Here is a 10557-nt window from a genome sequence, read left to right on the forward strand (position 1 = left end):
TATCTCTTACACTCACTCGTAGTTTTCAACCCTGATAATCTCCAATTCAAATATATACACTGAACCGTTCACGCCTCCGTCGTCACCACCCCCGTTTCTTAGCTTCACTCTGTTTCATACTTATCTAAGTTACGTTACAGGTATCTTCACGCCAATATTCTTTTATGTTATCTTAACAACTATTTTTGTTTCCAATTACTTTGTTTATTTATTTTCAATTTTGATGTCATTATTAGTGCTTAAGGTTTATACCATAGTGCTTCCAACTTTCTACTATTGAACTGTTTTCATAAGCTATCCTGGAAGTGATTATGGAAATAAGCATAAAATATCTTATAAACATGTCATAAGCTGTTTTCGTAAGTTATCTCATAATGTCAGAAGTGATTATGCAAGCAGATAAGTTCAAATAAGTCAAACCAAATAGACCCTAAATTGCATTAACTTTGCAATTTTTGATATTGCGGAGAGAATGGTGGTTAAACATTAGTCATTTAATATAGTAGTAGTCTAAGATAGCTTAAGATGGCTTCTCTAGCACATAATAACTAACTTAATCTGTTGTGCAGTAACTAAATGATTCCAAAATCATTTAGATTATGCTTGGTATAAGAGGAGTGTTATGGACACTCTCTTTATAACACTCTATGAAACTCATGTGGGTCCTACACTTTGGAAATGGATCGCATATAAAGTGATGAGATCCACATGAGTTTCACCCAATAAAAGTGTGAATGTTAGGGAGTAGAGGTGTCAATATCATGGGGCCTTGAAGTTTTAGCCCCAGCCCACATAGTAATGGGGCTTAAAAATCCACAAGATTAAAAAGGTCCACATTCATGCAAGCCCACAAATCAAAAGCCCCCAAACCCCAAAATTTCTATAAACATTTTTTTCAAAGTTTTTTTTTTAAAAAAAAAAAACAATTTTTAAAGTTTTTTTTTATTCAAAACAGCTTATTTATACAAAAAAGCTTATTACGATTTCATTTTAAAAAACAACTTATTTATGCAAAACAACATATTTATGCAAAACAGCTTATTCGAAACAACTTATTTATACAAAATAGCTTATTTGGGCAAAACAGCTTATTCAAAAACAACTTATTTATACAAAACAGCTTATTTGTGCAAAACAGCTTATTTATGCAAAACAACATATTTATGCAAAACAGCTTATTTATGCAAAACAGCTTATTCGAAACAACTTGTTTATACAAAACAGCTTATTTGTGCAAAACAGCTTATTCGAAACAACTTATTTATATAAAATAGCTTATTACTATTTCATTTTAAAAAACAACTTATTCAAAACAACATATTTATGCAAAACAACTTATTCAAAACAACTTATTTATGCAAAACAACTTATTCGAAACAACTTATTTATACAAAATAGTTTATTTGTGCAAAACAGCTTATTCAAAACAACTTATTTATACAAAACAGTTTATTTGTGCAAAACAGCTTATTCAAAGCAGCTTATTTATGCAAAACAACATCTTTATGCAAAACAACTTATTCAAATCAGCTTATTTATGCAAAACAGCTTATTCAAAACAACTTATTTATACAAAATAGCTTATTTGTGCAAAACAGCTTATTCGAAACAACTTATTTATACAAAATAGCTTATTACGATTTCATTTTAAAAAACACCTTATTCAAAACAACTTATTTTTGCAAAACAACATATTTATGCAAAACAACTTATTCAAAACAACTTATTTCTGCAAAACAGCTTATTTGAAACAACTTATTTATACAAAATAGCTTATTTGTACAAAACAGCTTATTCGAAACAACTTATTTATACAAAATATCTTATTTGTACAAAACAGATTATTCAAAACAACTTATTTATAAAAAAAAAGCTTATTTGTGCAAAACATCTTATTCAAAACAGCTTATTTATGCAAAACAACATATTTATGCAAAATAACTTATTCAAAACAGCTTATTTATGCAAAACAGCTTATTCGAAACAACTTAATTATACAAAATAGCTTATTTGTGCATAACAGCTTTTTAAAAACAACTTATGCAAAACAGCTTATTGCATAAATAAGCTGTTTTTTTAAAAATAAGGTGTTTTGAATAAGTTGTTTTTTAAAATAAGATCGTAATAAGTTGTTTTGCATAAATAAGTTGTTTTGAATAAGCTGTTTTGCATAGATAAGTTGTTTCGAATAAGCGGTTTTAAAAAAAAGTGATCCTAATAAGTTGTTTTGCACAAATAAGCTATTTTGTATAAATAAGTTGTTTCGAATAAGTTGTTTTGCATAAATAAGCTGTTTTGAATAAGTTGTTTTGCATAAATAAATTGTTTTGAATAAGTTGTTTTTTAAAATGAAATCGGAATAAGCTATTTTGTATAAATAAGCTGTTTTGAATAAACTGTTTTGCACAAATAAGCTGTTTTGTATAAATAAGTTGTTTTGAATAAGCTTTCTTGAATAAGTTGTTTTGCATAAATATGTTGTTTTGCATAAATAAGTTGTTTTGCACAAATAAGCTGTTTTGAATAAGTTGTTTTGCATAAATATGTTGTTTTGCATAAATAAGTTGTTTTGAATAAGTTGTTTTTTAAAATGAAATCGGAATAAGTTGTTTTGTATAAATAAGTTGTTTCGAATAAGTTGTTTTGCTCAAATAAGCTATTTTGTATAAATAAGTTGTTTTGAATAAGCTGTTTTGCTCAAATAAGCTATTTTGTATAAATAAGTTGTTTCAAATAAAATGTTTTGCACAAATAAGCTATTTTGTATAAATAAGTTGTTTCGAATAAGCTGTTTTGCATAAATAAGCTGATTTGAATAAGTTGTTTTGCATAAATATGTTGTTTTGCATAAATAAGCTGTTTTGAATAAGTTGTTTTGCACAAATAAGCTGTTTTGTATAAATAAATTGTTTTGAATAAGCTGTTTTGCACAAATAAGCTTTTTTGTATAAATAAGTTTTTTCGAATAAGCTGTTTTGCATAAATAAGTTGTTTTGCATAAATATGTTGTTTTGAATAAGTTGTTTTTTAAAATGAAATAGTAATAAACTATTTTGTATAAATAAGTTGTTTCGAATAAGCTGTTTTGCACAAATAAGCTGTTTTGTATAAACAAGTTGTTTCGAATAAGCTGTTTTGCATAAATAAGCTGTTTTGAATAAGTTGTTTTGCATAAATATGTTGTTTTGCATAAATAAGCTGTTTTGCACAAATAAGCTGTTTTGTATAAATAAGCTGTTTTGAATAAGCTGTTTTGCACAAATAAGTTGTTTTGTATAAATAAGTTGTTTTGAATAAGCTGTTTTGCACAAATAAGCTATTTTGTATAAATAAGTTGTTTCGAATAAGCTGTTTTGCATAAATAAGCTGTTTTGAATAGTTGTTTTGCATAAATATGTTGTTTTGAATAAGTTGTTTTTTAAAATGAAATCAGAATAAGCTGTTTTGTATAAATAAGTTGTTTTGCACAAATAAGCTGTTTTGTATAAAGTTGTTTCGAATAAGCTGTTTTGCATAAATAAGCTGTTTTGAATAAGTTGTTTTTTAAAATGAAATCGGAATAAGCTGTTTTGTATAAATAAGTTGTTTTGCACAAATAAGTTGTATAAATAAGTTGTTTCGAATAAGCTGTTTTGCATAAATAAGTTGTTTTGAATAAGCGGTTTTTAAAAAGTCATTCTAATAAGTTGTTTTGCACAAATAAACTATTTCGAATAAGCTATTTTGCATAAATAAACTGTTAAGAAAAAAATTATAATATGGGGCTTTATTAGGCCCACAAATAAATAGATTTTATAGTGGGCTTGGCCCCAAATAATTCTTTTCAATTAGGGGGCTTTAATTTAGTGGGCTTGGTGGGGGCTTTTTTAAGTGGGCTTTGAAATTTGGGGCTCTATTGACACCTCTATTAGGGAGAGTGATAGGTATAATACAAAACTCTTTGCGCATCTTGCTTTTCATTTGACAGAAATACAAGAATTTGAGAGTTGGTCTCTCTTTATCTTATTTTCTATTATGAGTTTGTTCTTTTAGGTTTCTATTATGATTGAGCTTCAATTGTACTAATTGGTAACGCAAATTGTTAACCTGCACTTTATTTATGCTATGTTAACAACTAATTTTGTTTTCAATTACATTTCTATTTTAATTTTTGATTCCATGATTTATGTTCTCTACTATTGAACTGTTTGTATTAGTTTAGGGTCTTTACTTTCATTATTATTTATATTATGCTAGCAACTGTTTTGTTTCAATTACTTTATTTTTTTTCTTCAATTTCGATGCCCTGATTCATGCTAAAGGTTTATTCCACAGTTCTTCAACCTGATACCATAAATTTATTTTCATAAGCATCAACTTTGCACTCATTTTAGATTCTCTCTTGTTGTTAGGGTTTCAGGTTTTCCATTTCAACATCACTGCCCCAATGGATATCCCTCCGATTAAGAAACGGAGTCAGTCGAACGTGTCATTGCTGCCGGTGTCCATTCCTCGCGAACTCATCGCCGAAATCCTATCGTTACTTAGCGTGAAAACCATTGTGCGATTCAAGTGTGTGAGCAAGTCATGGAACACTCTCATCTCAGATCCAACTTTTATCAAAATGCACCTTAAAAAATCTTCACAAAACCCTCACTTCATACTCACGCCGTTTGAGAAATACCCTATAAGTAATGTTGTATCCTTACCCGTGAGTCGTTTACTTGAGAATCTGTCAATCACTGTTGCCGGTGACACTTGCCATAGTCTGACCTGGGGAAATTGCCAGGTTGTTGGTTCCTGCAACGGACTACTCTGTTTGCTTTTCAGTACTACTTGCAGCCTACAAAATGATTACTAGTTCTGTTTTTGGAACCCTGCAACGAAGACAATATCTGAAAATTTAGGGTTTTTTGTCGATTCTAATCCTTTATTGGGCCCTTTCAAGTTCAGTTTTGGCTGTGATCGTTTAACTGGGACTTACAAGGTAGTGGCGCTTCATACAGGAGGAAATGAAGAGAGAGAAATAGAGAACGAAGGTTTATGGAGAAGCAAGGTGGAAGTTTTTAGTTTTGGTGATAATTGTTGGAGATATATTCAAAGTTTCCCTTTGGTTCCTCTTATATGGAATGATGGTGTGCATTTGAGTGGAACTATTAACTGGTTGGCTCTTTGTGGTGACTTCGTATCAATTGATTGTGGAGAAACAAGTAAAGCTTATATTCCTCTTGTTGAGCAATTGGTGATTGTTTCGCTTGATCTTTCGACGGAGACATACAGGCAGTTTTTGCTTCCTGCAGGTTTTAATGAGGTGCCATGCATTGAGCCATCTCTTCGGGTTCTGATGGACTGCCTTTGCTTTTCACACGATTTCAAGAGAACTGAATTTGTGATATGGCAGATGAAGGAGTTTGGATCTCAAGAGTCTTGGACTCGGTTATTTAGAATTGAATACATTAATCTTCAAATGCATAACCTTCCAATCAATGACAACTTGGATTTACTTGGATACATGGAATGTAATATTCCATTGTTGCCTTTGTACCTTTCTAAGAACGGAGATACGTTGATATTGACAAATCATGAAGAAGAAGGAGTAATTATATATAATCAGAGAGATAAGAGAGTAGAGAAAACTAGAATTTCCAACGAAATATGCTGGTCCTCTGCCTTTGATTATGTTGAAAGCTTGGTTTCGACTCGTTGGAAGTAAGTTCTCTTCTAACATTTGCAATTGTTTGAATCTATGTCAATTCATGTCTGTTGTTTTAAAATCTTGTCATGTTATAAATTGAATGAGTTTGTTTTGATTTTATTTTATATTAATAATATCTCAGAAGATGCTTCTCACCAAAGAGGATTTGTTCCATCTTGGATATTACAGAAAAAGTTAAGCACAAACGAAATTAACATTGTTTTGGTAAGAAAAAATCCTTGGTAAAACAAGTGCACAGTGGGATATGGAAAGGGATTACTGAGCAAATGGGAGACTTGTACAAATTTATTGCAACTACAGATCCACAGATAGATTGGAGCAAGAAAAACCATATAAATTAAGTAATGTTTAGAGCTCAACTTTCTCTTTTCCTTAAGCTATAGACTTGTGCCAATTGGTTATTCTACTTGGTCTAATTTTATTTACCCCAATTCAAGCACATCCCTGCTAATTTTGAACGTGAAAAAGCGTGACGTCCTTAAACTAAGATTTATTAGAAGGTACAGCGTTCAGACAATCTTCTCTTGGTTCCGCTTCTAAACTCAAGGAATGCCTCTAAAGAGAGGGAACTCATAGTTCTTTTCTAAGCCTTCAGAGAGGCAGCGCAGGATTATTTTATTTGTATTCCTGATGATAATGATATTGCAATAGAATCTACTTTTAATTACATGAATCTGGTAAAGCCTGTGTTATTGGCTTTGGTTCATGGTTGAGTCTAATTTCTTTCTTTGTTCACTGATGGATAAGGCTGCACTTTTAACCATTATCACTGCGCATTCATTTTTCCTTTCAGGTTTTTATTTTTATGTTTTGTTTTTTGTTGGTTCACTTCTAGTCTAATGAATTATCTTTTACCAAGTCTAATGATATTTTATTTTAATTAAAGATCTGCAGATATAGATGAAGAGGAAGAGGAAGAGGAAGAAGAGGAAGAGGAAGAGGAAGGGAATTTATTATGAGGGGATGAGGATCAACTAAATGGCATTGATCTTGGGGTTGATGGATGGGACAATTTGTTATCAGAGGATGGGTATTAACTAAGTGGCATTGATCTAGGGGTTGATTAATAATGGGATGATGTGTACTAGGTTATAATGATCAAAGCTTAGAAAGTATGAAATTGTAATGTTCATTTTTTTCATCTTGATTTTGTTTGAGGGGTTGAAAACATGAGCTTTGTAGTTTTTACAGCCAACCACAGTTTTTGTCATTGTGATTTATGACTTGGATCTTTAATTATTTTGAAGTTGACATATGAACTTATGTATTAGCTTATGCAAATTGTTGTTCCCTTGTTTGTACTGCTAGCCACGGTTATATCTGTCAGTGTGTTAACATTAATCTTGCTCTGTGAATGTTAGTTCTGTCGTTGCTTTGAATATTCAATTTGCAACAAGAACATATATGGATAATCCAACTGATTAACAATCCTACTTTGCATTGTTTAAAGGTTATCGGGGAATTTAAGTACACTAGTTAAAGTAAAATCATTTAAAACATCATTAACATATAAGAGTCGTCAAGGATCAAAATTCAAATTTCAACATGAAGATGAATTCATGCCAAGAAATATACACGTATAACAATAGTCTCCTTTTTAATCATCACTTAGGCTTCCACATTCAGAATAAATGGTTGCAAGCCATGAGATGATGATCAATGGTTTTAATCTATATTATAGACTAGAGACATCAGTAATACAATGAACCTAAAAATGAATTGTTTTTTTATACATATGGACCAATTGGATTAGTATAAGGAACATGTTAACCATTGTACTTGTGGCACTGGTTAGCATGACCCTTAGTGTAATTAAAATTATAATATATTTTCATAGAGATATGAATATGTTTTTTGTTCCGAACTGGACCAAAGTACAATCCTAAGACTTAAAGTCCACTCCTAAAGCTAAGGTACAATAAAGCACCCAAATGCATCTACAAATCACTTATATTGTCGAAGAGCTACGAAACATCAAATAAGGCGCTCATAGCCAATGTAAGCCCTACAACTAATCAAGTAGTCATCCGACATTTGCGTCATAACGGTGCAACTGTCAAAACACTCACACTCATATGGTCGACTGAAAATAAATACATAGAACAACTTCAAAATCAAGTACACTTTCTCATTCTGAGATAAACCTCAAAACATATCGAGTTATCACTAACTTGAACATTGAAGTATCTTTGTAAATACACCATCCCACATTGATGAAGAACAACCGACAACCATGTAGCAACACCCTATAACCTACTCAGATCATCTCTTTTGATTGTGTAGAGATCAACTTTCATGTAAAACTCCATTTTTCGTGTGTTATCCTAATACTCTTGAATTTTTATTTGAATATTAATATAATTTCATGTAAAATAACCTTTTTCTTTAACAAGATGTAAAATAATTTACGTGTTGAGGTCCGAGAGTAAGGACTCCACGGTGTCTGCAAGCAAAGACAAGTAGAGCTCCACAAGATGCAAAGTCTTTGGCGAGCCAATCTCACAACTCAATACAAAGAAACAAACTTCTTGATCACACTCAATACAAAGAAACGAACTTCTTGATCACGGTCACAATATATTACTTCATTTAGGTATTCTTTGTTTAGGGAAGATGAAATAGTAATAAATACAACTAAAGGGTTTGATAGAAAAGAAAAATATTAATGATGCATTTGTATCGTAAAGTGACATATATAATAAAGCAAAAATATTATTTTTTAAAGTGACTTATATTATAACGCGGATGAATGTTGTTAAAAAAAATAAAGGGACAACGTCAACAATGGAGGAAGCACTGTGTAAATATATGTGGATATTTAAAAAAATTAACATAATAAACTGATTTTATGAGGGGTAACCTTGGCGCAACTGATAAAGTTGTTGTCATGTGTCTAAAAGGTCACAGGTTCAAGTCCTGGAAACAGACTCTTGTGTAAATACAGGGTAAGGTTGCGTACAATACACCAAATGGTGAGACCCCTTCCCGGACTCTGCATATGCGTGAGCTTTAACTGCATCGGGTTAATGATGTTGAAGGTTGAATATATCATTTTTCACCACTTTTCAATATAATATTTCTTTTTGTTTTTTACAAGACAATATAATATTTCCATATATCACTTTTCAGTACAATATTTTTATATAAGTTTTCTCAACGACATTCTTTAACATTTCCCTTAATTAAATTGTATAAAGATAAGTTACAACCGATAATAAATTAAATTTATCTCGATAAATATTTTTAAAATATCAAAAATTTTAATAATTTATACTAATAAATAATATAAAATTTTAAAACTATGCATTAGTATAAAATCAATCAATTAAATCACTTATTTTGAGATAGTGGGAATACTAGTATACTATGTATGTACTAGTATAAGATTTTTTGTGATTCAAGAATTCAAACATCAAATTATTACCAAGTCTCAAAATACTTGTGCAATCTGACTCTCGTATCATTTGACCTGTGTCTCTTGTCTGAGTATTTCCACTACCAAATTTACCCTCAACCAGCAAAGTGGAAAAAAGTGTCCAACCCCACTTGTCAACAGTTTCCCACTTTGTTCAGAACATATTCTTTCCCTCACACGAACAAAAAAGTAACAAGGAACCATCTCATAAAGAAACTGAAAGGAAAGAGCCATCCTAAAAAAGTTTTGTTCATTCAATGTGGTAATTCGACATCCTGCAAATCCATTTAATGTCATTAACATCCTTATGACCAATCTACCTACACGTAATTCAAACTTCAGTCAATGGGAACAACTGCTACGTCTTTTTCAAGGTTTAGTTAAAAAAAAGTTAAATACAAAAACTTTTACCCTATATCATTTGAAGGAATTCGATGTGTTCTTGTAATATTTTTCTCTTTTAAATTTTATGACATCAAATTTCGAGATTGAATATATTTTGTCATTTGTTATTTGGGTGAATTTTGATGTATCCCAACAACATCATTTGTTTTGTTCAGTATTTTTTTCAAGGGATCAATAGAGATTGACAAAAATACATTTAACTCTTTAGAAAACTCTATTCCCTTCATTAAGTTCAACTTAGCAAAATGATTAAACTCTCACAACGTAACAGATCAATATTCAAACCATAATTAAAAGGAATATATATGTTTAGTGTCTGACATATTTTAAATATGATTATCTTTGATAAAAGAATCAATTGCTTATATAAAAGATGTTTTTTTTTTTGAATCGCTTATAAAAAAGATGTTAATATATTATTTATTTACTTTTTATATAAAATAAGTTAAATGTGGTTTTATCCCAACAATATCATTTGTTTTGTGCAGTATTTTTTTCAAGGATCAATAGACATTGACAAAAATACATTTAACTCTTAGAAAACTATATTCCCTTCAACAAGTTGAACTTAGCAAAATAATTAGACTCTCACAACGTAACAGATCAATATTCAAACCATGGTTAAAAGAAATGTACATATTTAGTGTCCGATATGTTTCAAATATGATTATCTTCGATAAAAGAATCAATTGCTTACATAAAAGATGTTAATATGTTACCGTATTTATTTACTTTTATATAAAATAAGTTAAATCCTTCAACAAGTTGAACTTAGCAAAATAATTAGACTCTCACAACGTAACAGACCAATATTCAAACCATGATTAAAAGAAATGTACATATTTAGTGTCTGATATGTTTCAAATATGATTATCTTCGATAAAAGAATCAATTGCTTACATAAAAGATGTTAATATGTTACAGTATTTATTTACTTTTATATAAAATAAGTTAAATGTGGTTTTATTCCCTCTAAATATACTAACTTGTAGTTCTATTTCTTCTAAAGAATATATATAAGTTCACGATTTGTGTTCCAAAC

General features: G+C 30.1%; 1 long non-coding RNA gene and 1 pseudogene across 2 annotated transcripts; both read left to right on the forward strand.

Moving 5' to 3' along the window:
* LOC146940550 (F-box/kelch-repeat protein At3g23880-like) lies at nt 1-5692 on the forward strand (annotated as a pseudogene). Its single transcript, XR_015032055.1, has 2 exons — nt 1-140; nt 4392-5692. The product of XR_015032055.1 is annotated as an F-box/kelch-repeat protein At3g23880-like (transcript).
* A 662-nt stretch (nt 5693-6354) lies between these two features.
* LOC146940551 (uncharacterized) lies at nt 6355-6624 on the forward strand. The gene is made up of 2 exons (XR_015032056.1): nt 6355-6488; nt 6582-6624. It is a non-coding gene; the product is annotated as an uncharacterized LOC146940551 (long non-coding RNA).
* The last annotated feature ends 3933 nt before the right edge of the window (nt 6625-10557 follow it).

Source organism: Medicago sativa, chromosome 3, assembly GCF_051527215.1.
Source record: "Medicago sativa cultivar Bolivia chromosome 3, Bolivia_mono, whole genome shotgun sequence".
NCBI lineage: Eukaryota > Viridiplantae > Streptophyta > Magnoliopsida > Fabales > Fabaceae > Medicago > Medicago sativa.